Genomic DNA, 27,755 nt, shown 5'->3' on the forward strand with positions numbered 1-27,755 from the left:
AGGTTTTAATGGGAGAGTAATGGGCATGTAATTGGTTGCCAGGGAGGGAGAGGAGATGTGCCATACTTGTGGGTTAAGGTGGGGGGATACAAGAGGAAGACGCAAAGGAGGCTTTGGGTTGGGAAGAAGGACAGCAATGAGATGTGACTGTAGTCCAGGAATAGTCAGGGAAGCAGATAATTTGGTTAAAATGTCTCAGCCTAAAAAGGGAACTGGGCAGGTGGTGATAACTAAAAATGAGTCTGTAAAGAATGTTGTCCAAGTTGGCACCAGAGTGGGGGAGTTTTAAGGAGTTTTGATGCTTGGCCGTCAAAACCCACAACAGTTATGGGGGCAAGGGAAACAGGCCCTTGAAAAGAAGGTCATGTGGAGTGGGTAGCCTCCGTATCGATTAAACAGGGGATGGACTTACCGTCCACTGTGAGAGTTAACCGAAGCTCGGCCTCCATGGTGGTCCAGGGGGCTTCCGAGGCGATGAGGCAGCATCAGTCTTCAGCTGCTAAGCCGAGCAGATCAGGGAAGAGTCAGTCAGAGAGCCTTGAGCTAGAGTTTAGGGGCTCTAGGAGTAGCTTCCGGGCGAGCTGAGCAGTCTGATTTCCAGTGGGTCCCTGCACAGATGGGACACAGCTTGGGAGGAATCTAGGGCTGCAGGCATTCCTTGGCCTGGTGGCCAGATTTCTGGCACTTGAAGCAAGATCCAGATAGAGGAAGTCCTGTAGGAATGCTTGACCACTGCGGCTTAGGCATATGCGGCATAGGCATTTTGATGTTCTTGTGTGCTGGAGATGTGGCTGGGTTTTGTCTCCCAGCAGAGGCAAGTAATTGTAACTCAGAAATGCATTGCCGTCTGGCTGCCTCCTCTCTATTGTACACCTTGAAGGCGAGGTTGATTAATTCCTGTTGTGGAGTTTGAGGGCTGAATTCTAATTTTTGAAACTTTTTTCTAATGTCAGGAGCTGACTGGGTGATAAAATGCATATTTAGAATGAGACAGCCTTCTGACGTTTCAGGGTCTAGGGCTGTGAAGTGTCTCAGGGTTGCTGCCAAATAAGCCATGAACTGGGCTCGGTTTTTGTCTTTACCTTGGGTAGTTTATTTAAGTTTGTCATAATTAACAGCTTTGTAAGCTGCCTTTTTAAGCCCTTCAACTAGGCAGGAAATCATGTAATCTCACCTAGCTATACCTGGGGAATCTGCCTGATAGTTCCATTGGGGATCCTCTCGGGGAACTGCTCTAATGCCTTCCTGGAGGTCTGGCTCATGGAGCAGGTGGTTGTCAGTGTGAGACTGAACCAGAGAAAAAACTCTTTCCCATTCATCTAGGGAGAGGGTAGAAGTTAGGATGACATTTAAGTCATTCCAGGTTAAATTGTAGGACAGAGTTAGATATTGAAATTCTTGAATATATTTAGTAGGATCTGATGAGAAAGGGCCTAAATGCTGACTGATCTGAGAGAGGTCTGATAGAGAAAAAGGCACATGTACCTTGACTATGCCTTCAGCTCCAGCCACCTCTCTAAAAGGAAATTGTTGGGCAGGTGGGGAAAAGCTAGTCATGGAACCAAACTGTAAGCTGGACTGGGTGTGAGGAGGGGAGGTGATAGAAGGATTATAGGGTGGAGGAGCGGAGGTTTAGGAAGAATTGGGACCTGGATCAGCCTGGTGATGAGGAGCCTGGGGAAGAGGAGAGGGGTCAGATGGCTCTGTAGAAAAGGAAGATTAGAAAGACTCAGTGACACTTGGGTTTGGGACTGAGGGGACAGGCGGGAGGGAAAGAAGGAGGATTTGGGAGGAATTGCATTGGGAACAGAGACTAGGGAGGGAACGAAGTGTGAAAAATGCCTGGATGTAAGGCACCTCAGATCATCTGCCCATTTTTTGACAAAAATTGTATAGGTCTTGTAGGATGGAGAAATCAAAAGTGCCATTTTCTGGCCATTTAGAGTCATTATCAAGTTTGTATTGGGGCCAAGCAGTGTTGCAGAAGAAAATAAGGCATTTAGGTTTTAGGTCAGGTGTGAGTTGAAGAGGTTTTAAGTTTTTGAGAACACAGGCTAAGGAAGAAGAGGAAGGAATGGAGGTTGGCAGGTTGGCCATAGTGAAGGAGGCAAACCCAGAGAAAAGAGAGGGTGGAGACACAGAGAGAAAGAGTGGGAGGTGCTTGCTCCCCAAGAAAGTGGAGAGAAAAGAGAGGGTAGAGACACAGAGAGAAGGGGTGGGGGTGCTTGCCCCCCGGGAAAGTGGAGAAGGGGTGGGGGGTGCTTGCCCCCCAAAATAATGGTGCTTGCCACTAAGGGTGAAGGATCAAGGCAGGCATCCCCGCGGTGATCAGACATCTCTGAAACGTGGGTGAATAATCAAGCAGGCGTCTCCGCAGTGATTAAGCACCAAGGGAAGACTGTCTTCCCAAGTCTGTGACCGGCGCCAGAGTTTTGGGTTCACAGATAAAACATGTCTCCTCTGTCTCTACAAGAAAAGGAAAGGAACTGAAATTAAGATAAGGGAGAGATTGAAAGATGGCACCAAGATTGAAAGGAGAAAAAGACTGGGGGGTAGTGAGAGAGGTTGGAGAAGAGAGTAAAAAGAGGCTGCTTGCCTGATTTAAAATGGGTGATAGGCTCCTTGGGCTGGTTGGTCTGAGGACCAGAGGTTGTAGGTGGATCTTTCTCATGGAGCAAAGAGCAGGAGGACAGGAGATTGATCTCCCAAGGGAGGTCCCCCAATCTGAGTCATGGCACCAATTTCACCCGTGTCTGCATGAAGAGACCACCAAGCAAGCTCTATGTGAGCAAAAAAACTTTTAATCACCTGGGTGCAGGAGGGCTTTGTCCAAAAAGAGAGTCAGCGAAGGGAGATGGGGTGGGCCGTTTTATAAGATTTGGGTAGGTAGTGGAAAATTACAGACAAAGGGGGTTGTTCTCTGGCTGGCAGGGGTGGGGGTCACAAGGTGCTCAGTGGGGGAGCTTTTGAGCCAGGATGAACCAGGAGAAGGAATTTCACAAGGTAATGTCATCAGTTAAGGCAGGGACTGGCCATTTTCATTTCTTTTGTGATGGAATGTCATCAGTTAAGGCAGGAACTGGTTATTTTCACTTCTTTTGTGATTCTTTACTTGCTTCGGGCCATCTGGACTTATATACGTGCAGGTCACAGTGGGTACGATGGCTTAGCTTGGGCTCAGAGGCCTGACACTTGCTGCTCAGTATTCTCTCTGGAGTCTTTGACTTAGTCTCAGTCTACAGCCACAGATCTTGTTTGTCATTACCTCTGAGGATCTGTATCCTTGACACAACTAGTCCCATCTCATTGGTGTTCGATAAGTATTTGAGTGGGTGAATGAATGAATGAACAAATGAGATGTTGCCAATGCCCCATCAGACTCCAGGGAAAGGATGAGAAAAAAACTCCACTAATAACAGTAAACACCATTCACATTTTATTCCTGATATTTTCCTCTTTACCATTATCTATTTATTGATTTTAATTGACATATGCTAGTATGTATTTATTGGGTACAGCATGATGCTTTGATTCGCATACGTATTGTGGAACTACTAAAACAAGCTCATAACATATATGTCACCATACATGCTTATTATTTCTTTATGGTGAAAACAATTAAAATCTTACTATTTTAGTAATGTTGAAATATACACTACATTATTATTAACTATAGTAACCATGCTGTGCAACAGATGACCAAAATGTCTTCTTCCTAACTGAAACTTACACCCATTAATTAAAATCTCCCCTTCCCCCTCCATTGCCCAACATCCCACCCCAGCCTCTGGTAACCACCATTTTACCTTCTACTTCTACTAATTCAACTTTTGTAGATTATACATATTACTTTTGAACATCAAATCTTATTGATATCTCTTTCCAGACTGGTAAACACTACCAAAAAGTCTGGATACTCCTTTTAGTATTTCACAGGAAGAAAGGCTCTCTCATTCCCTGGATCTCCCTGCAAGAAGATAAGAATTTATCCCCTGGGACCCTGGTTCTCTCTGTTCATCACAGTCAGGAAAATTAACTGGAGTATTTGAGATGATGAAAACTTATTTTTTTCCCTCTCTAAGCAATGCAGCCACATTGGCTGGCACCACATCCCCCAGCTTCTGCAGCTCCATAGACTCTGATGTACTCTTAAACACAATGCAACAAATGAACCAAAGTTCATTTGAACAACAAAAAAGATGCTGAAGTCTCTGTAGCTGTTACAGCCAAACATCTTGTTGGGATTTTGAAGGAGGAGGTGGAAGCCCTCCATCAATGCCAGTTCTGTGGCCATAGCTTCCTACCCCTCTGCTGTCTCACCTCATTGTCCTCCTTTTCCTCCAAGATTAAAATCACGACTGAGGGAGATACTGTTTTTCCAGATATTTTAAGTAAAGCGGATGCATTAAAGGCTATACAACTGTGCAAAATATAAAAGAGAAAGAGATAACTATGACCAACATATAGGAATATACTTTGCAAATTCTAACATTAAAATGTTAAATTTCTTCATTTTAAATGTAATTCACTAAGTTTTTTACTATGGCCTTCCTGAAGGACATGAGACAGCTTAAATTAAAAGACATATGTTTGAAAATAATATAAATAAAAAGAGACAAAAATATAGAGCAAAAAAATAAATATTTCTACCCTATAGATTAATATTCATGCCATAAATAAATAAATAACAAATAAGAGTCTAATTTTTTTTTCTCAGAAGCGAGGGTAAAACTGTGTGACACAGTAATTTACATAGCTTTCACCATCTGAATGAAAAAAAGCACAGTGGAATCCTTAGGGAAACAAAGATTTTACTGGCAACAAAGTCTTTAAGAAATTTCTCACTTCAAACCTGCTATAAAGAAAGAGGATCATTTTTGCTTCTCAATTGGAAATCATATCATCACAAAATCTGACCCTTTTAATTAAATGTTATACTCTCAGTGGAAGAAATTTTTAAAATCCTGAATAAGAATTATACACTTAAATAAAAAGATCTTTTTGTTATATAATAAGTTATTTTTATTACTAAGTTTAATACCAGTTTGAAATTTAGACAAAAAGATAAGACTAAGAAATAGAAGGGTTGTTTTGTTTTGTTTTGTTTTTGAGATGGAGTCTGGCTTTGTTGCCCAGGCTGGAGTGCAGTGGCATGATCTCGGCTCAGTGCAAGCTCTGCTTCCTGGGTTCACACCATTCTCCTGCCTCAGTCTCCCAAGTAGCTGGGACTACAGGTGCCCGCCACCAGGCCTGGCAAATTTTTTGTATCTTTAGTAGAGATGGGGTTTCACCGTGTTAGCCAGGATGGTGTTGATCTCCTGACTTTGTGATCCACCTGCCTCGGCCTCCCAAAGTACTGGGATTACAGGTGTGAGCCACCACGCCTGGTGAAAATAGAGCTTTTTAAAATAATTTATTCAAGGGAAGAAAATGGAGCTGGCCCAGAGTCTAGTTTCATGGGTTGCACAAAATTAGTGCTCAATAATCCAGCCAATTGAACAAGTTTAGGGGGAGAAATGGCATAATGGAAGGACTCACTGACAACCATTCATGAGTCACTCTATATTTAAGTGATTCCGGATAAATCTTTCTTAAGCAGTTATGAAAAGATTTTGAGAAATAGCAGCCAGAAGGGTGAAAGTTTCTGCAGGAGAGCATGGGAGAAAATGACTATGTAGACAGATGTTTTTCCATAAGATTGCCTGAAGCATTTTGAATCTCTACCTTAAACTCTTACATCTGCATAAATAATGCAAAATCTTCACATTAACCAATCATTTTAGAACACTCAAGATTTTGCAGTTTTCATTCTGAGGGTGAAATATGAAGCTGAGTCTATCTCAGCATTGCTCTCTTTCCAAATGCTCTGATCATCCAGTTTTTCTCTTTGATGGCCAATTCATATCATTCTCAATAGGAACTCATGACCAGAATGATGAAAACTACAGTAAGCAAGTGGAAGTCATGAGTCATAAAGGCTAAGGCAGATGACCAGATAATTTGGATCAATCCTACTTGTTATTGGTGCTAATTCATTGGATTCTGTGAGCTAATATTTTATTTCATGTTTTTGCTTCAGTATGCGTGGAAAATATTGAACTTGGTTTTCTTTTTATATTGGCTTTAGGAATTTAGATACCAGTATTATACTGCTTCAAAAAATAAATTATTATGAGGTTTTCCTTCCTTTTAAATGTTCTTTTGTTATTTATAAAGCTATTTTCCGGTCTTTGAACATATAGTAGAATTGCCTGTGAAACCCTCTAGACCTGATACTTTTTGTGGAATATTTCCAATGGAAACTAAAAGCATTCTATTTGTAATGGGGCCAATTTCAGTTAATTGCATTTCTTTAGGAAGCTTTCAAAATTTGTTTGCATAGAAATCTGCAAGATAGTCTCTTAACAATTTTTAAAAATTTTTCTTTCCCAGTGCTATTTCTCTTGTTATTTCCTATTTTGTATGATCCTATTTTTCTTGATAAATTTAGCTGGTGGTTCTTCTATTTTGTTAATTTTCTTAGAAACCAGAACTTATAATTTTTAAACTGTAGTTACTGTTTTTCCATTATTGACCTTACTGGTTTCTGCTTTATTTATTTATTTATTTGTTTGTTTGTTTATTTGTTTGTTTGTTTATTTGAGATGGAGTCTTGCTCTATCGCCCAGGCTGGAGTGCAGTGGCACAATCTCGGCTCACTGCAAGCTGTGCCTCCCAGGTTCACGCCATTCTCCTGCCTCAGTCTCCCCAGCAGCTGGGACTACAGGCGCCCGCCATCATGCCCAGCTAATTTTTTGTATTTTTAGTAGAGATAGGGTTTCACCGTGTTAGACAGGATGGTCTCAATCTCCTGACCTCGTGATCCGCCCGCCTCAGCCTCCAAAGTTATGGAATTACAGGCGTGAGCCACCGCGCCCAGCCTGCTTTATTTTTAATACTTTCATTCTTCTGCACCTTTTAGTTTTATCTTATTGTTCTGGTTTTTGAACTGGGCATTTAATTTTATTTATTTTAATTTTTACTAATGTATGTGTTTAGTATTAGGAATTTTTCTCTTATCACTATGTTAAATATACTTCATAGATTCTGATATGTAGTGTGTTTGTTGTTTTTAAACATGCATAATTATTTCCTATGTGCAATTTCTGTTTGTATTTCTCCTTCTACTCAAAGTAATGAAATAATCAAATCCAAAATAATATTCATGGTAAAAATATTAAACGTCAAAGATGAAGATAAAAATCTCTAAGGCCTCCAGAATAAAAGATCTAATAACTTAACACAGGTGAAAGAAATAGACAAGCATCAGGTTCTTCTAAACCAACATATAAAGTAAGACAATAATGAAACAATATTTAAAATGAAAAAAACAAAAATGCAATTTAAAAATGTGAGCTTTTGTATCTCATCTATTGATCCTTCAGATATCAAGGCTATAAAAATGAGCTTTGGATGAACTTTTCCAGATACTCAATGAGCCATCTTAATAATTTTCAATTTTTTCTTTTTTTTTTTTTGAGACGGAGTCTGGCTCTGTCGCCCAGGCTGGAGTGCGGTGGCCGGATCTCAGCTCACTGCAAGCTCTGCCTCCCAGGTTCATGCCATTCTCCTGCCTCAGCCTCCCAAGTAGCTGGGACTACAGGCGCCCGCCTCGTCGCCCGGCTAGTTTTTTGTATTCTTTAGTAGAGACGGGGTTTCACCGTATTAGCCAGGGTGGTCTCGATCTCCTGACCTTGTGATCTGCCCGTCTCAGCCTCCCAAAGTGCTAGGATTACAGGCTTGAGCCACCGCGCCCGGCCAATTTTCAATTTTTTCTATTTCTGCAACATTTTTGGGGTAATAATTTGAAATATTAGCTGAGTTCAATTGTTAAATGTTTGTTTATTTTCAGAGACTCTAATAAAAGAAACATTATTTATTCTTTGTTTTTCTTCCACTTTCACTCCTTTCTCACTGACCCTTTCATTTTCACTTTCTTGGTTATTTTCCTGTCTGTCTTCCATGCCTTATAAAATTATTATTTGAGTCTATCCTTCCTTGGGCCCCCTGCAATGTATTATTTATTTGTGACACAGTTTTGCCTTTTTCTTCCATTTGTTTCCCTAATTAAATCAATTCCCATTGTATTTCTTCTTTTTTGTTGCTGTTCATTTTTGTTTCTATTTTTTAAAGTTCTGACTCAAGATGGCTTTTCATGTACTTATTGCTTGTTTGAGTATATTTAATTTTGTTTGAAGTGCTAACATACAGTTTTGTTCTGTTTCTTCCTCCAAACCTCCTCCCCACCTTCTCAGAGGAATGTTCCTCGGTTATTATGTGTGAAATTTTGTTTCCTGATTTTCTGCAATACGTCTATGTGAATTTCACTCATCTGTCCATTTTTATGGTATGTAGACATTTTGTATAATTACTAGTTTAGTAGCAACCTCATCTAACACCTCTAAGTCGATTTTCTTTGATTTAAATTGAATGCTCATTGTTTTGCCATTTGGCTCCTGTCCTTTTACCATTGTCCTAATGAAAGCTTTTGTGACTTTTCAGATGGTAGAAAGACTGGAACTAGAAATAAAATTTTGTGATCATGTTATGTCCTCATCAGTGTAATTATCTCTCACAACTGAAACTTTTTAAGGAAAGTCCAGATATTTTGGCTGGTCTTTTCTGTTTGTTTTTGTGGTTTGGGTAGGAGATTGCAAGCATTTCAAATGTTTTTTTTTTTTTTTCTTTTTTTTTGAGACGGAGTCTTACCCTGTCACCCAAGCTAGAGTGCAGTGGCACAATCTTGGCTCATTGCAGCCTCTGCCTCCCAGGTTCCAGCGATTCTCCTGTCTCAGCCTCCCGGGTAGACTAGCTGGGATTACAGGCACATGCCACCATGCCCAGCTAATTTTTGTGTTTTTAGTAGAGACGGGGTTTCACCGTGTTGGCTAGGCTGCTCTTGAACTCCTGACCTCAGGTGATCCGCCCACCTTGACCTCCCAAAGTGCTGGGATTACAGGCGTGAGCCATTGCACCCGGCTGCATTTGAATTTTATGGTTCTCTTTTGTCTGGCAAGACCTTACTTTTTTTTTTTTTTTTTTTTTTTGAGACATAGTCTTGCTCTTGTCCCCCAGGCTGGAGTAAAACGGCGTGATCTTGGCTCACTGCAACCTCCCCTTCCGGGGTTCCAGTGATTCTCTTGCCTCAGCCTCCTGAGTAGCTGGGATTACAGGCGCCTGCCACCACACCCAGCTAATTTTTGTATTTTTAGTAGAGACGGGGATTTACCATGTTGGCCAGGCTGGTCTTGAACTCCTGACCTCAGGTGATCTACCCGCCCCAGCCTCCCAAAGTGCTGGGATTACAGGCGTGAGCCACCGCGCCTGTCCAACCTTACTCTTTTTATTCTTCATTACTGTTGCTAAATTCTGCTTCTCTCTTCTTCTTTTCCCTCCTCAAATCTATGCCACTTTAAATCACACCTGTCCTTTTAAATTATGCTTCCTCTGTTAAATTCAGCCTACCACTTTAATTTTCACATATTTTGAAACCTTTGCTTATAGTCCATACCTGTGAAACAGGAGAGTTCCCTGATTCCCCTTGCAAGATGTGCAGCGGGGGTGTGGCTTGTCTGTTCAGCTATCATGGGTGCTTGAACACATTATGGGAGGGGGATCACACAGATGGGCAGGTGCAGGAGCGGGAGCAAGCGCTTCTGGGCTCTGGCCCCACAGTAGCGTCTAGGGTGGGTGCCTGTGACTCCCGAAGCAACAGTGGGTGTGCTACGGGTTGTCTTTTAGCTCCGCTGTCTGCAGACCGCTTAAACGTTAACCAGCTCAGTGACCTTTTGGTATCCTAGTTCTTGTCTGGCATCCAGGCAGAATCAGGTCACACACAGACTTGAAGGATGGTGAATGAAGGGGTTTTATTGAGTGGTGGAGGTGGCTCTCAGTGGGATGCATGGGGAGTTGGAAAGGGGATGGAGTGGTAAGATGATCTTCCCCTGGAATTTGGCTGTCCAGCGGCTGATCTCCTCTCTGACTGTCCCCAGATGAACTTCTCTTGACGTTCAGACACTCCTTCTCTTCTCTCCTCCTCTGCCACAGTGTTCTACCACTCCTCTGCTCTTCTGTTCATCTGCTCTTGGAGCCTGAGATTTGGGGTTTATATGGGTCAGGATAGTGGGGCATGGCAGGCCGAAAGACAACTTCTGGGTGTGAAAATAACAATACCTGTTCCCATTTAGGGCCACTTTCCAGGCTTGAGGGTGGGGCCTTTGCCAGGGATCCACCCTCTTCTACCCAGTATTTCCATCTCCTGTCCAAATCACCTGGATCCACTTGGATACTTTTCAGACTTAGGGAAGACCTACTTTGTTTTCCTGAAGCAGTTTAAGTTCAAGTTTAGGCCGCTTCACAGCCTTTCATCTTCTGTCTTTCCCCACAGTCAGGCATTACATTGGGTGGAGGTCTGGCAGGAATATGAGAGATTTTAAGCTGGAAATCATTGACTTTTTTTTTTTTTAAATTAGAGTGATTTGAAAGACTGTACATTGTCTTTCCCCAAGTTATGCAGAGGATGTGATTTACAAGTACAGTCTATTTTTCTTTCTATTATTTTGTCTGTTTTGTACTGTATTAAGAAGGCATGGAGTGGGCTGCCACCACAGTCTTCAGCCACCCTTAAGTTGGATTTTCTTCTATTTAAATTGAATGCTCATTGTTTTGCCATTCGGAGCCTGTCCTTTTACCATTGTTCTAATGATATAATTATTGCTCTAGTGCCTTTTATGACTTTTGAGATGGTAAAAAGACTGGATCTAGAAGTACAATTTTGTCATCTTGCTGTGTCATCAGTGTAATTATCTCTCACACCCAGAACTTTTTAAAAAGCACAAAGACATTTCAGTTCACTTGATCCTCACATAACCATGATGAAGTATTTACTGTCTTTATTGGACTAATAAAAAGCAAACAAAGCCCCCCAATACCTAAATAGGCTAGGTGTCTTGCCCAAGTCACACAGTTAATCTCAAAGCCAAGAATGTCAAAGTCCAATGTCCCTTTTACTCAAGTTATGGGAAAAAATAGAAATAACATATAAAAATAAACGTGCTATAGGTGTAGAAACAATTATTAAGGCATCAGTGTTGCTTAACATCTTTAAAAAGTTTAGTTAATTAGGGAATATGTATTTATTGATCCTTGACTCCACAGCAATTTTGGTTGTGGAGTTAATTCTTTCTAGCCCCTGTGGATTCAGGGACTTAATCTTGGTAACACTGTGGCAATTCACTTCAAGACTAATATTTTAGAGTAAATAATACGAATTAAAATATTTACTCCAACACAGATTATTGAAGGTTTACAATTGCTTTAGTGTTTGATATAGTTTCCTAAGATGATCAATTTCATTTCTGAGAATGCAAGTGGGGACACCTCTTTGCTTCAGCTCCATGTTCCTTTAAAGCTAATAGAGTAGTTTAGATTCAATATAGAATGACTTGATAGAAAAGTTTTTAATCAACTTGAAGCACTTGGGTTTTGGAGATAGAAAAAAAATGAGCAAATTACTTCTCACTTATTAAATGCTAAAATTTTCCACTTCTTATTTTTCCCCTTCTTATTTTAAATGTAATTGTGTAGCAAAACTCTTCAGGAGACAATTCAGAGATCTTCTTTACCCTCCAAACCCCTCGTCTATGTATTTCTTTCCATTTACATGCATTTATACACTAATGACCCCTAATCTTAACACTAAAATGACCCTTCTCCATAGCAAATCGTTGATTTACAAAATTCAGACATCTCCATCATCTATGTTCAGACAATTGTGCTGGGAATCTTTTCTTAACAAAGTGTTGTCAAATTCTTAACAGCAGGTTGCATCTGAAGACTGACTTGTGGCAGAAATTAGTGACTTTGATTTAAACACCCTTTTCTCTAAATGTTTCAAAGGAAGAGTGAGAGGGAATAAAAAGGGCAGTTTGTTAAAAAATAAAATGAAATAAATGATAGCCAACACTTAAAAGTAATACATTTATATCGGTTTCTTGTAGCAATTCTGATTTTCTCACTTTAGGATTAAATGTCAGCTGAAGGTTGAATCGGGCAAAAACTAAAAGAAGACAACAGTTTGAAGCCTTCCCTTTCCATTTCCAAACATAATACCAAGTGACTTAAAATGAATGAAGATGTTTTAGAGCTCTGGGTGTCACGATAAAACATAAGCTTACACATTCACATTGACCCACATATTGTTCTTTCTAAAATGTTTCAAAATGGGAAAATCCTCTGTGTCATTTTATTAAAAAAACTCAGGAAGCACCATTGCATGCATGTGAGCTGAGTAGATGTGCACACAAACATGCATGTGTGTACATGAAGCACAACCAGAATTTGGAATATCCTCCCTCAGGCAAAGCAAGGACCTGTAAGTAGTACTATTTTTCCTATCAGCCCTGGAGAGTACGGAGGCAGCCCTGTGTGTTATTAATGGATAAAATCTGAACAGCGGCCAACCCCAAGGTGAACCCTATGCATTTAAAACATTTCATCAGACAGCTAAGGTTTTTCTTTTTTTTTTCAGCAGATATCTCTCCAGCTGCCACTCAATAGATCCCGAGAAGAGAGCAATAGCTGGCCTCACTAATGTGCAAATTGATAGTATGAGCTCCCCACCAAAATATAAACAGCTCTTTATTCCTTAAGTATCAATATCATAGGCTGGGCTGGTGTGAGGCAAGTCTGTGGATTACCGTAGAATTATCTGGCAAAAGGAAGTAGTAAATGTAAAATCTTTGCCCAACCAGCTGGCTTCCTGAGTTTCTTTCTGTGATGTTTGAATGCTCTGCTGAGTTCTAACAGCTGGAATCTAGACATTTGTCTAGTTTATGACTTCAATTTTTTATAAGGGTTAATGTGGGTGGTTTGTAAAGTTAGAGGTAGAATAAAAAGAATTGTTTACTTATTATTCTTATTTGTCTCTGCTTAATTACTAAAATGATTTGAATGTTCGCTGGTTATTTTCATTTGCTGCAGGTCTGTTCTTCACTCTGTTTTGTTCCTAGAGAGGCTGACTCCTGTGGCTTGTATCACCCTGGTTACCTGGCCAACTGGCTTCAAACTGGGCTTGATCACTGGGAGGTGCTGAGAGAAGACTGGAGGACAAGAAGAGGCAGAGACTGTGGTATTGCTTTCTTCCTAATGTGGGCCGATTTCTGGCACTGGCTGTGTCCTTCCAGGAACACAGCTCCCAAAGAGAGTCCCATCTGCATGGCCCCAGCTCTCACCGTGCTTCGCTAACACGACTTCCATTCATGCCCCTTTAGGCTTCAAGTGGCAAAGCCTGTCCACTCTTGCTAGTCTCTGAGTGCCTCATATCCCTGATTTTTCCCTTTTGCTCTATCCACAATTCAGGAAGTAATTTCTTCATTAGAATCCCCTGTGCCACATGGACTGAATTCAACTTTCTGCTGTTTTCAGTATTAAATTAGTTACTATTTGTAGAATGCTTACAACAGTGCCTGACACATAATAAGCATGCTTTATGTTTGTTAAATCAACCAAAATAAACACATATAATTATAACACTGAATCATGTGTTCAGAGGAAAGGGGTGCTGTGTTTGTCCAGGCAGAATCAACAGCTCACCCCCAGCATAAGAGTTTGTGGAGTCAAGGGGTTAATACTCAGGAGAAAGAAAACCCCCAAGATGACCAAAACAATAGCAGCAACAACAAAACAGAGTTGTATGCCATATCCTAGTTCCTAAGGTTGCTATCTTGGTTTCATTTTTCCAAAGGTAGAATTTGAAACAGTGTTTCCCTCCTCCTTACTAAAGAAAACAAAGACTAAGGAGGTATGAGTAAAACAAAAGGAAATTTTATTGACACATCCTGGCAACCTTTAGGCCAGTAGAGAGGAAGAGGAGGAGGGTGTGCACGCCTAGAAGAGAATAGGAAGTCATAGCCCTTGCCACTGCAGCCTGGGTATGTGGCCCATTGATGGTGGCGACAGTGCAGTGGACTATGTCAAGGGAGGCTGTAGTCCCCAAGGAACTAGATCTGCTTTGTCTTGTGGGAGAAATGCAGAGCAGGAATTCAGCAGTCTGGCAGGTGAAGCAGCAAAGGCCCAGCAAAGAATGTGAGTCCTGTCATCCAAGACCTTCTTAGGGCTTTTTTTTTTTTTTTTTTTTTTTTTTTTTTTTTTTTTTTTTTTTTTTGAAATGGAGTCTTGCTGTCACCCAAACTGGAGTACAGTGGCACGATCTCGGCTCACTGCAACCTCTGCCTCCCAGGTTCAAGCTATTCTCCTGCCTCAGTCTCCCGAGTAGCTGGAACTACAGGCGCCTGCCACCATGCCCAGCTAATTTTTGTATTTTTAGTAAAGACGGAGTTTCATCATATTGGCCAGGCTGGTCCTGAACTCCTGACCTTGTAATCTGCCCACCTCGGCCTCCCAAAGTGCTGTGATTACTGTCATGAGCCACCACGCCCGGCCCGGGCCCTTCTTTTAACTGAATGTGCTTTATTGAATCTGACCAGCCTGACAATGGCTGGTCTGTGCCTGCACAAGAAACTCACCTATACCGTCAAATGATATTGTTCCAATCTAGACTGTACACATGAATGCAACTGCTACACTATTATCATGTTTTGTTGCAAATTTGTCCCCAAAAAGATTGCCCTAGGAACCATTGTTGTATACTCTGCAATGCAAATCTCCATTTGCCTTTCAAGAAGCTCCATCCAGCAGGAACTGGCCTCATCTTGAAATCTATTACCCTTTTGCCACTTGTATGTATGCCCAAGTCTGAATTTTTTGTCTAGAACACTGCCTAGGGAGGCTCTAACAGAACAGTTTGTGGTTGCAACTCAATGCCATGAAGAAGAGTTAAGGTGCTGGAGAATCCATTTTAAGTTCAGCAGAAGAATGCAGAGTAGGCAATTTATATTCTGTCCTTTCACAGGTGTCCTTACACAGCTTAGAGGCAGACACACGTCTTTAGATTTCCAATTTCTAGTTGATAATTGTTGGCTTCCACAGATGCATGCACGCATGAATAAGCATGTATGTGTGCATGGGTACACAGAAACACACATACACAAACCAGGCACAATCCCATACATCTCCCAAGGCAAGCATTACTTCTATTCTAAATCCATAAGAAAGAAAAAAAAATATTTTCCTAAGTTGTCCATCATTTGAAAGGCAGCCTCTCAGAGTGGAGTTCACACTGAGCCCCGTCTGGTTCAATGCAAATAAGAATAATGCACATTGCTAAGACATATATCACTTTTTTTTTTTTTTTTTTTTTGTAGAGATGAGGTCTCTCTCTGTCACCCAGGCTGGAGTGTGGTGGCATGAACACAGCTCATGGCAGCCTCAAAATCCTGAGCTCAAGTCATTCTTCCACCTCAGCCTCCTAAGTAACTGGGACCACAAGCATGTGTCACCACACCTGGCTTCTTTTGTTTGCTTGTTTTATACAGATGGGGGTCTTACTTTGTGGCTCAGGCTGATCTCAAACTCTTGGCCTCTTCCTGCCTTGGCCTCCCAAAATGCTGGAATTACAGGCATGAGCCACCATTCCTGGCTGAGGGAGTGATATTTTAAATTACTATGTTTTATTCTTAAATAAAATATGTTCATGATAATTAAAACAAGAAACAAGATTTATAATGAACAGTAACAGTATCCAAGCCCATCCCAGGTCCATTTTCCTACTACAGAGATACAACCATTAATGGTAGTTTCATTTTGTATTTTTAGCAATATGCATATAAATATGGTTTTATATTTTTAATTATTATGCAATAAAATGAATTTCTTTTTTGTCTTTAACTTTATAGATCAATGATTTTTGTACTTTTTCATTGTGGTAAAATGTACATATAAAACTTACGATTTTAACCATTTTTAAGTGTACAGTTCTGGCATAAAGTACATTTACAGTGTTGTGCAGCCATAATCATGATCCATTTCCAAATTATTTTCATCTTGCTAAACTGAAACTTGATATCTATTAATTGGAAACTCTTCATCACATCTTTGCCTCAGTCCCTGGAAACCACCATTCTACCTTGGCCTCTATAAATTTGACTTCTCTTCATATCTTAGATAAGTGGAACCATACAATATTTTTCTTTATGTGACTGACTTATTTCATTTCAAGTTTCACCCATGTTGTGACGTATGCCCAAATTTCCTTAGTATTGAAAGCTGCATAATATTCAATTGTGTTAACTTATCCATTTGTCAGTGGACACTTGAGTTGCTTTCACCTTTTGACTATTGTGAATAATGGTGCTATGAATATGAGTGCACAAATATCTCTTTAAGTATTTGCTTTTAATTTAATCTTTTGGGTAGATATCCAAAAGTGGAATTGATGAATAGTATGATAATTATATTTTTAAGTTTTTGAGGAATCACGATACTATTTTTCATAATGGCTGTATCATTTTACATTCCCACCAACAGCACAAAAGAATTTCAGTTTCTCCACATCCTAGCCATGTACACTTAAGAAGAATGTGTATTCCGCTATGTTTGCGTGGAGTGTTTTTTAAGTGCCTATTATGTCCATTTGGTCTACAGTGCTGTTCCAGTTCTCTATTTCCTTACTGATCTCCTCTCTGGTTTTTGTATTTATTACTGAAAATGGAGTATTAAAGTCTCTTACTATTATTGTAGGTACATATATTTCTCCATTCAGTTCTATAAATGTTTGCTTCATATATTTAGGAGCTTTGCTGTTTGGTGCATATATGTTTACAATTGCTATATTTTCTTCACGAATTGATCCTTTTATCATTATATAATGTCCTTCTTTGTGTCATGTAACAGTTTTAATGTGAAGTCTATTTTTTTTTCCTATTACATGCCACACAAGAGACAGGCAATGGTAAATAAAAATGTTAAAAAATTTCCTACCATTTCAAATATGTGTTTTTTTTCCTGCATTAAGTGTCTATTTGGTTGCTCTTTGGTAGATCTTTGGCTGATTTCCAGAGCACCTGTAAAATTACTTTGGTTAGTTTCTAGTTGCTTATTTTGTGTTTCCATGGGGAAATAATGTCCTAGAGCCTCCAAGTCTGCCATCTTGCTGATGTTACTCTCAGTTATATGGAGATACATATAATATAATATACACACACACACGTGTGTGTGTTTATTTATATTTGTATAATCACTACCACATTTAGGACACAAAACAGTTAGAATTCAGAAAAATCCCATCCTCTTAGAGAACTCTCTCATATTATCTCCTTGTAATCACACTGTCCATCCCACGCATAGACATAGACCCTGGCAACTATGCAGATATCTATTACATAAACATAAATTCATACTATACCCACTACTCTGCAACTTGCTTTTTGTACTTATCAGTATTCTAGACACCATTGTAAATCAATGCATGTGGACACATTTAATATTTTAATGAAAGCTTAGTTTTCCACCATCATTGGTTTATCTGGGCTTATATACATGTATAAAATGATCTTCTTTACTAGACTTTTCAAGCTGTACTGAATACATATATTGAAATTGGTCATTCAATACTTGTGCTAATATAATTGTAGGATAATTAGAATTTCTATGTCAAAAGTTATATGAACTTAAGCTTTTAATATATATAGCCAAGATACTGTCCAAATTTTACCCCAATTTTCACTCCTACGAGAGTAAAGTGCCTTTCTCTCCATGTACTCATTAACAATGATTATAATAAAACTGTAAAACATCGACAATCTTAGAGAAAAAAAAGCTACAAAACTCTGTTGAGTTTTGCATTTATTCAGAATGAACAAGGTTAACATCCTTTCCTTTGTTTAGCCATTTGTTTTTATTTTCTGGAGGATTACCTTCTAGAATGTTTTGTCCTTTATTTTTGGATCGCCTTTTACACTGATGTTTAAAAACTCATTGTACATTGATGAAATTGTTCTTTGTAATGATTTTTTTCAGTCTGTTATTTGTTTCTACTTTGTGATATTTTGCCATCTAAAAATTTTAATTTTCATGTGCTTAGATTTTTATTTTCCTTTCATGCACATGTGTCATGCTTAGGAAAGCATTATCTTTTAATTTATAATAAAACCTAATAATAATTTCTTCATTTTCAGGTTTAGCTTTTGAATCTTTTATTTATTTAGCTTTGTTGTGTGGTTTAGGAGGTAAGGTGGAGATCTACCTTTATTATTTTTCCCAAATGGCAATTGAGTTGATCCAATGCATTTTAAGGAGAAACACATTTCCTTTCACTATTTTGAAAAGTTAGTTTTATAATGACTAAATTCCTATATGCAGTTAGATTCACTTCTGGACTCTATTCTATTCTTTTGATCTGTGTATTCTTTAGTGCAATTCTTTGCCAAATTGCTTTAATTATTGTACCTGTATGAAATATTTTACTATGTGCTAAGGTTAGTCAAGCTTTGCTATATTTTCTTTTTAAAAATATCTTATTTATTCTTAAATGTATTTTTAATGAAATTTATGCAAACAAGCAGAAAGTTTAAGACAGAAATCAGTAATAGCAACAACAAAAATAAATAAGATAATTGGAAATAAACCTAAAATTAAGAAAACCTTACACTTCTTTTAAGGACCACAAAATAAAACATGAATAAATGGGAAGAAATAGCTTGACCTCACCTAAAAAGAAAAAAATTTAAGCTTTTCAATATTCCTATTTATTAAATAACTGCAATCTAATTCCAACCAAAATTCTAACAGGAATTTTCTTTTTAGTTTAACTAAATGTTACTAAACTTTATCTTTAAAATCTGTGTGACTCTTCTTAGTCATACTCTTAACAACACAAACAATCAGCTAAAGCGTTTGAATTAAGGGCCTATTTGTTACATAAGGTCCTTTTGGTGTTCCAGCTTTTGGGGGTGTGGTTTTATTCTTCCAGTTATGTAGAAACACTGACATTGTGTCTTTATCTTCAATATAAACATATACATATATCATATGATCACCAGCTGCTAGGGAAAGAAGCCTCTCCCTTTCCCTAATAGCTACATCATTTTCCCGATTTAGAGACCTGGAACATTTTTTAAAAATCCAAATGCCGGCCGGGCGCGGTGGCTCAAGCCTGTAATCCCAGCACTTTGGGAGGCCGAGACGGGCGGATCACGAGGTCAGGAGATCGAGACCATCCTGGCTAACACGGTGAAACCCCGTCTCTACTAAAAAGACAAAAAAAAACTAGCCGGGCGAGGTGGCGGCGCCTGTAGTCCCAGCTACTCTGGAGGCTGAGGCAGGAGAATGGCGTGAACCCGGGAGGCGGAGCTTGCAGTGAGCTGAGATCTGGCCACTGCACTCCAGTCTGGGTGACAGAGCGAGACTCCGTCTCAAAAAAAAAAAAAAAAAAAAAAAAAAATCCAAATGCCACATACCACCATGCAATGAAACGTTACTCCATCTTCATTTAAAATGTAAACTTCTCAAAGGCAAAAGTGTTCGCTTTTATTCTAACCCATGTTCTAACACGAAGGGGCTTAAGAAACATTTAGATTGTGAATAGGTGCCACACTTTCACGCATTTCTAAGAAATAATCTTCCTATTTCTTTTCCAGTCTCTTTTTTCACTTTTTCATCTGATTTTTGTTTTGTTTTTGTTCTTAATCAGAGAAAGTATGACTGTAATTCAATGTGCATCTCTAACAGAAGACTGAATTTTGGAAAACATCAAGATTTCAGAAAATCAGGAAAATTATATATTGTGCCATGTGTTGATAAACTGACTATTTTGTCAAGACCACCATATAAGAATGTGTTTTCTGCTGGGAACATGTTTCTTTGAAATGTAGGGCTGCCTAGCTAAAATGCCACATCTTCTACTTGTTTATTGAAATTTCTGTCTGCTTGTATAGGCTTCAGGATCCTTTTACTAAATGTGACTCGGTTCGGGGAATCCAAATATGTAGTGGGAGATCATGCCTAAATTAAGAGTTCTTCACACTTGACAGGCTGACAAAACATCCTGTAAGTGAATCTCAGAGGATTCAAGATGAAAAAGTCATGCTCCACTGGAGAAATTGTTTAAAGCAAAGGGAGGTTGTATTTAACATTCAAATGTGCTATTTTCTTCAGAACATTTTTAACTCTAGACACTATATGTATTAGGGCCAAAAACCAAGAGCTATAAATACATATACACATCTTTCCATGGCTACACCAAACCTGAGATACACACACCTCACACACGCATATACACACACCCACAGTTTTTCCAAGTTAGATATTTTTACCAAAGTTTTTTTCTAATTCCCAAAGTCTAAGGCTTTAACTATTGAAACAATCAAAAGAATAAGAATTTTACATTTTTAATTGTCACAATTAAAATTTTTCCTCAGCTGGAAAGGCCTGTCAAAATAGATCCTAATTAAGGAGTTGTAAATTATTAACTTGTCCTCCAAATATAAGAGATTTAAAAATAATTTTTTACAACCATCTACTGCAGATGCAGTATGTGCAAACAAGGAATATCTACTGTTGACAAAAGTCAATGAGGTAAGGATCAGTGATAACCAGAACACTTTCAAGAGACGATTTGTTAGCACTAATATAGATGTCAGTATTCTGATGACTTAGAAGTATAGAGAAACATTTAATACTGTTTTCAAAAATTATTACTGTTAATATTTTAAACCCACTTAATTTTAAAAATTCTGTCCAAAGTTACAAACCATAACAGAAAAATTAGGTAAATTCATCTATATTCAACTTAAGAACTTTCATTTACCAAGCCAAAGATTTTGTTTTGTTTTGTTTTTTAGACAGAGCAAGACTCTGTTGCCAGGCTGGAGTGTGGTGGCGTGATCTCAGCTCACTGCCACCTCTGTCTTGCGGGTTCAAGCGATTCTCCTGCCTCAGCCTCCCGAGTAGCTGGGACTACAGGCACGTGCCACCACGCCCAGCTAATTTTTGTATTTTTAGTAGAGACGGGGTTTCACCATGTTGGCCAGGATGGTCTCGATCTCTTGACCTCGTGATCCACCCGCCTCGGCCTCCCGCAGTGCTGGGATTACAGGCGTGAGCCACGGTGCCCGGCCCAAGACAGAGATTTTAAACTGTTATCTACATGTTGAAATTGAGAAGTGGCTTAATATAGGGCCAAAATCAAGGCAAGAAAACCGAAAATAAACCAAGATGTACATCTTAAATCATGCTTTTTTTCCAGAGATGTTTATTATTTTTGATGTGGGTGTGATTTTAAAATTATAAAATAACTTCATCACTCTCTTTTTATTCTTATGCCGTATTCTTCTTCTCCAGTGCAATGTTTGGCCCAAGTATGCTACAATATAAATCAATGTGGACAAAAAAAAAAAAAAAAAAAAAAAAGAAGAAGAAAAAAAATAAATAAATGCTATTTCTCGGTGTTCATTTTTTTTAAAGGATGCTGTATTTTTCCATGGAAGAACTACGTGCTGCAATGTGTTCATCTTGCTCTTCTTGTGAAAGAGTCAGTTAAAATAGGAATGCTTGTTATTTAAATGGACTTGTATCAATGTTCTCTATGAAGTAAAAGTGTCAGTATCCTGCACTGACACATCTTATCCTAGTAAAAATTCTTTCTTGTTTTAAAAATTTTGGCTTCTCCCAAAAGCAGATTTGATTTGTGAATACTTCTTAATTTGGATCCAACAGAGACTACTGAGCATATACATTCATTCTAAAGAAATTTCCATTGGACTTTGGTGCTATCACATGAAATACCAAATGGTTTGTAATCTACACACTGCTGGCCACCATTGCTCTCAAATAGATATTTTCAATGTCATGTGACTTTGCTGCCCTCCTGTGGCTGCTTCTTGGGGTGCCTGGGTCTTGGTTTATGTCTATGGGTTTCAGTGACCCTTTAACTAGGTCACCCCACACTCTATACTGAGTTCTCCTGGCCACGCATGCATGATCCACCTCTTATCTTACACCAACCAATGAACTGCTTGCAGTCTGTCTCATGACTACTCACCCCTGCCATTGTAGCAGGACAGCAGCCATAGACAATATATAAATGAATGAGTATAGCTGTATTCCAATAAAACTTTATTTATAAACTTTCATTTGCAAAAACAGGTGGGGTAGTGTGGGCACTGGGTTTGCTCCACGAGTTGTCATTTACCAACATCCATTCTATAGTTACTTCCTATTGCATCAATGTTGAACAAATTTTCTTGATAAATTCAGTGATAAATACATTTGAATGAACTATTTTAAATCACAAAATATTTCAAACTATTCCATTCATAATTGAATTTATGTAAATATTGACACTGTCCAGTCCAAACTTTATACTCCATCATTATGATATTTAAGTTGCAATATGACTTTTCCAGGTGATTTCTCCAAATAGCTAGCAAGCTATCCATTGCAATTTATCTATATATGTATCAATTTCAGGAAAATGGTTCTCTGCAGAGCAGCATGTCTGTACTTACAAAGGAGTACCATGTACACTGTTTTTTCCTTAAAATTACCAGTGTCCCACATTCAATAACCTGCTAAGTCCTGCTGATTTGTTTTCTACGTATCTTTTCAGTCTGTCAGTCTTTAGTTCAGACTCTTAGAAAAGTTTCATTGTATTAAAAATATCTTCAAGTGTATTTTTCTGTTCCACCTCTAGTCTTATATTTCTACACCATCATTCACATCATTGCCCAAAGGAACTTTCTAAACTGTAGCTGTCCTTTTATCTCTCCCCTGGTCCAGCAGCTTCTTGATCATCAAGTCCAAGCTCCTTAGCATGGCACAAAAAGCCTTTCATGAACAGCTGCCTTCTCCTCTCATAAGCTTCACCTCTCAGCATCCTGTTAAGTCTCTTTCCATGACACCTTGCTCTTCTCAGGCTTTCCAACTTTAACATGCCCTTTCATTAAGCTTTTCTTCAAACTGGTTTTCCTAGACTGCCTGTGCTCACTTTCCTGTCAGCTCATTGCTCTCTTCATCCATTCATTCATCCATCCACTGGCCATTTACTAATATTCATTTAACAAATATTAATATTTGGTAAATGCATTCCCAGTACCACAGAAAGAAAGTCTCTCCCAACTCCCTTCCCTCTATCCCCAATGTGCTTTGTACATACCTCTATTAATCTTTATCATATTCTACGCAATTTTTTTCCTGTTTCTGTGTTTCATCCATTAGACTCTAAACTCCTAAAAGGCAGAAGCAGTGTTTTAGTAATCTTCACATCCCTAGCACCATGCATTTTATGTAGTAGGCAATCAAGAAAGATTGAATGAATAAATGAGCAAATTAGTGAGTGAGTGAATAGACTAATGAATGGCTTCCACGCTCACTGATGAACAGAATGTGTTATACTCCATTTAATGTTATCCAAATAACAAGTTCTATGGCTGGCATTAGCTGAACATCAAAAGAGAGGCATGTAAAAATGTTACTGCTCCTCAGACTCTACTTCCCTTAACTGACTTGCGAGAACTACCTTCTCAGCTTGTCAAGTATTTTTTTTAAAAAGAGACATATTTGATGCTTTAGACTTCAATTAAGTAACAGCTCCCCCTGCTGATGGTGGGATAAGTAGGGACCTCAAAATCAACCACAATGCTGCATATCTGTAAGCCAACTTGGCAAGTTGTAAAGCAAGGTGATCCAAAGATCAGGCAGCCTGCTAGACTTAACGTGTCCAAGTGAGAGGTCAGGGGCAGGGTGCTGGCTACAATAACAAAGCAGCCCCATCCTCATCCAAGGACAAATGCAGCTGTAATTTTACAGCTCAGAAGCATTTGCAGCTCCCCCTTCCAACAAGTCTTTAAAAATGCTGATCTGGAAGACCGAAGCAACCCACTTGAGACTCGTTCTCAGTATGGCAAAAGTTCTGAAACCCAGACTGCAAAATCTCAGGAAGCAGCTGGGTTCCTAATTAAAACAAATCGTTAATAGATTTAGCAGTCCAAATTTATGCTTTTCAATTAAAAATGCTGTTGCAGTTGGTGTATCTGCGCAAGAGTATATGTGTTTGGGTGTGTGTGTGAATGTGTGTGAGTGCGTGTGTACATGGGCAAACAAACACGCCTACACTCCGGACTTGGGGTATTCCAGAGTTTAAGAGGCTGTTATAAAGGCTGGGTCCATACTAAGATACAATGGTTAATTAAATCAATTCTTAATTGTTTTGGTGACTTCCTTGAGTCACTGTACATGTTTTGGAAATAATAGTGGTATTTGAACAAATCAGGCTTTCCTATCACAACTCCTTTAAGGAAATATTTTTAGCTGTTTTGTAAATGTTAGCTACCTTTTAAGAAGGTATTATTTTCAGTTTAAACAAAGAAGACAATTTAAGGTGTATAGCATTCTCTCAAGGCCATCCAGTAACTCAGCAGAAAACACCCTAACCCCAGTGCCCAGTTATATATACATATAAACAAGATGCCATGTCTCTGGGTGAACAAGACAAATTTTATCAATGAGATGGACACCCTTTCCTTGGCCACAGGTTTTTAGAAATTGTACTGAGTAATAATTTATGGTGCCCATAAGCAGAGCAATTAACTCCCTCCTCACCCGGAGGATGAGTTCATTTGTCTTTATCCCATTCAACAATTGCTCTACTTACATTACTGGGGTGTTCTCAAAGTACCTGAGTACAGGTGCTCAGGATAGGAAATAAGTCCTGGAAACCAGCTTACACTGAAACACATTTCCAGTCCTGCTTTAAGACGGAGTTTCACTCTTTGTTGCCCAGGCTGGAGTGCAGTGGTGCAATTTCGGCTCACTGCAACCTCTGCCTCCTGGGTCCAGGCGATTCTCCTGCCTTAGCCTCCCGAATAGCTGGTATTACAGGTGTGTGCCACCAAACCTGGCTAATTTTTGTATTTTTAGTAGAAACAGGGTTTCACCATGTTGTTCAGGGTGGTCTCGAACTCCTGACCTCAGGTGATCTGCTTGCCTTGGCCTCTCAAAGTGCTGGGATTACAGGTGTGAGCCACTGCCCTTGGCCTACAATAACTTTTTTCAGTACGTGGTCAAATGCTAGCATCATGTAGTGCCCATGGTAACAGGATGATAATTAGGTGCTATAAAAATACCTCAGTAAAGTAATTTTGGAGTAATTCTTAATTTATATTTTCTTTCTCTTTCCTCTGACCCCAAGCCTTTTTTAGCTCTCATCCTCTGATGGCATTTCCATTATTTTGGTTTGTTTTTCAAGTTCTATCAATAAGCTTCTGCTTCAGATTCCATACTAATGACAGCTGGAAAAAAGAGACTTTCTCCTATACAAAGAGTCCACAAAACTGGCCTCTAGGTGTATATAAATCTCCTGAAGTTAAATGCAAAGTTCTTTCTGTGTATATGTATAACTGGAGACCCAGAGCCGCCTTCTGCCTCTCAATGGTTCCATGACCCAGTTAAGTTATGGTCTCCTGCACTATGGAATTTGTATATAACATTCTAGAAAAATATGTTTAAAAATAAAGCCAGGCCAAATGGTACTATGGTAAGATACTGACACTGTATATGAAGTAGCATAATGTGCTTCAAATGTAGTCCATAATTTGTAGCTAATTATTATGATTGCTAGAACAAATACTAAAAAGAGAAAAATAGCTAAAAAGTAAACATAGACGCTAAAATAGAATATTAAAAATTATAGGACCTACACAAAGAAGGTAGGAAGGGGCAAACCAAAGAACAAATACCAAATGGAATAAAAGAAAACAAAGAAGGGTGAGATAAAAAAACTATATTAGTTACTATAATAAATGCAAATGGATAAATTATTCCACTTAAAGGGCAAAGACTGTCAAACTGAATTTTTTTTAAGCAAGATCACTTATGTTCTCCTTACAAGAAACATACTTGAAATATATCAATACAGGCTGGTGGAAACTAAAAGTGCAAATAAAAGATATTCTATTCCATCAATAGTTTCAAGAAACATAACGCAGCTATTAATATACCAATATCAGAAAAAAAAAAAAAGCTTCAAGACAGAGAGTAAAACTGGAGACAGAGAAATTTCATAGTGGTAAACGAATCAATTCATCAAGAAAAGTTAATAATCCTAAATGCATATCTGACTAATAACAGCTTCATAATATGTGAAACAAAAATGAATACATCCTAAAGAAAAAAAAATAGATACACACCTGGATATTTTAACATAATTATTAAATTAAATCTTTGCTACATAATTGACAGAACAAATTTTTAAAAAGGCATGCTATCATCTCATTTCCTGGTTGTATAATTTTCCATCATTTTTGTGTCTACAGGAGAAAGTTCACTTTTAGAAATGAGTTATATTAAATAATTGCTCCTTCTTTATATGCTGTTTTAAGAAGATACTTTTAGAAGAGAGGAAAGATACCTCAGTGTGAAACTGAGAAAAGGATGTGTGTAGGAGGGAGGGGGAAGGTTCTTATTTGAAGAGTTATTTATTTATTTATTTATTTATTCATTTATTTTTATACAACATCAGTTTGTGCCTTTTTCTCTTCCCTGCTTATGACTCCTCTGTCCCTACTCTATGTTCTTCAGACTTGTGGGTTTTATTTTATTTTCTTGCCTCAGGAAAAACAATTATCAGTCTGAAAAACAATAGATCAGCAAGAAGAAAGCAGCCAGATCAGGTAGAACTTACCTGCTGCAGTTTCCCAGAGACCCATGGCCCATGCTTTGCTTTCTGGAACGTTTCCTTCCAAAGTGGTGTCGGGTCCCAATCCATCACAGCGGCTATTTCACACAGCTGCTTCTGGCCACAGACTTGAGACTCTGTACAAGAGGCTGGTCAGCGTTTCGGGGGATCCTGATGGCAAAACAAAAGTACAAGATAAATAAGACTGTCAGCTGGATGAAAACCATCACCACCCAGAGAGGAATTAAAATAAATAATTTGAGAAGAGTCATATAATGTTGTTTTGGGGAATCATTGAATCTCAGATCTGCAGGTGGTCTTGAAGCTCAGTTAAATCAGCTCCTTCAGTTTACAGCTGAGGAAATACAATTCAAGATGGGGAGTGATGTGTTACAATTCTTGCTGTGGGTTTAAACATGATCCCAGTGTAGAACCCAGGTGGGGTGAGGCCAAGGCAGGGTTCTTGCAGTTGGGCCTCCATGGGTGGAACAGTGAACTGTGCGTCCTCTATGAGAATGGAGGTAGTAGGTTGGCGGGGTGCAGAACATCTGAATCAGAAGTGTAGGTGATAGTCTAGGTCCTGAAGGACTGGATTTTCCTTGCTCAAGGTTTTCATCACATACCACAGCCCACCCTTCCCAGAAACAGTGTCAGCACACATCTTCCTCCTGTTTCCTATTCCCCAGACCAGAAAGCCAACATAAATACAATAACCCTTCCAACAAGAGTGCTACATGATCCTACCAACTGCTTCAATACTCCCTGTCACTTTTCTCTCAGAATCTCAAAATGCTGACCCATTTCTCTGTAAATCGTAATTAACAAAAGAATAAAACAGCAACAATAGCAGATCTTTGGGACATGAATTAATTATTATATGACCATTAATTTTAATATGAATTTAAGTTTCCAGTATGGACACTACACAACATTTCACAGGAATTTTTGCTTACAATATATTGATGGGATGTTTATATATGAACTGGCATGCTATTTCTAAGAAGTATGCCAGGATTATGCATTTTCATAAACAGAGAGAAAACCAAGCCACAGAGACTTTGACTTGCCCAGGTTAGAATTTAGATTTCCTGGCTCTCTGCCTTGTACTCAGAATGGAGTTGTCAGAATTCATGAACTACTGTTCAGA

This window comes from Rhinopithecus roxellana, chromosome 5, assembly GCF_007565055.1.
Source record: "Rhinopithecus roxellana isolate Shanxi Qingling chromosome 5, ASM756505v1, whole genome shotgun sequence".
Taxonomy (NCBI): domain Eukaryota; kingdom Metazoa; phylum Chordata; class Mammalia; order Primates; family Cercopithecidae; genus Rhinopithecus; species Rhinopithecus roxellana.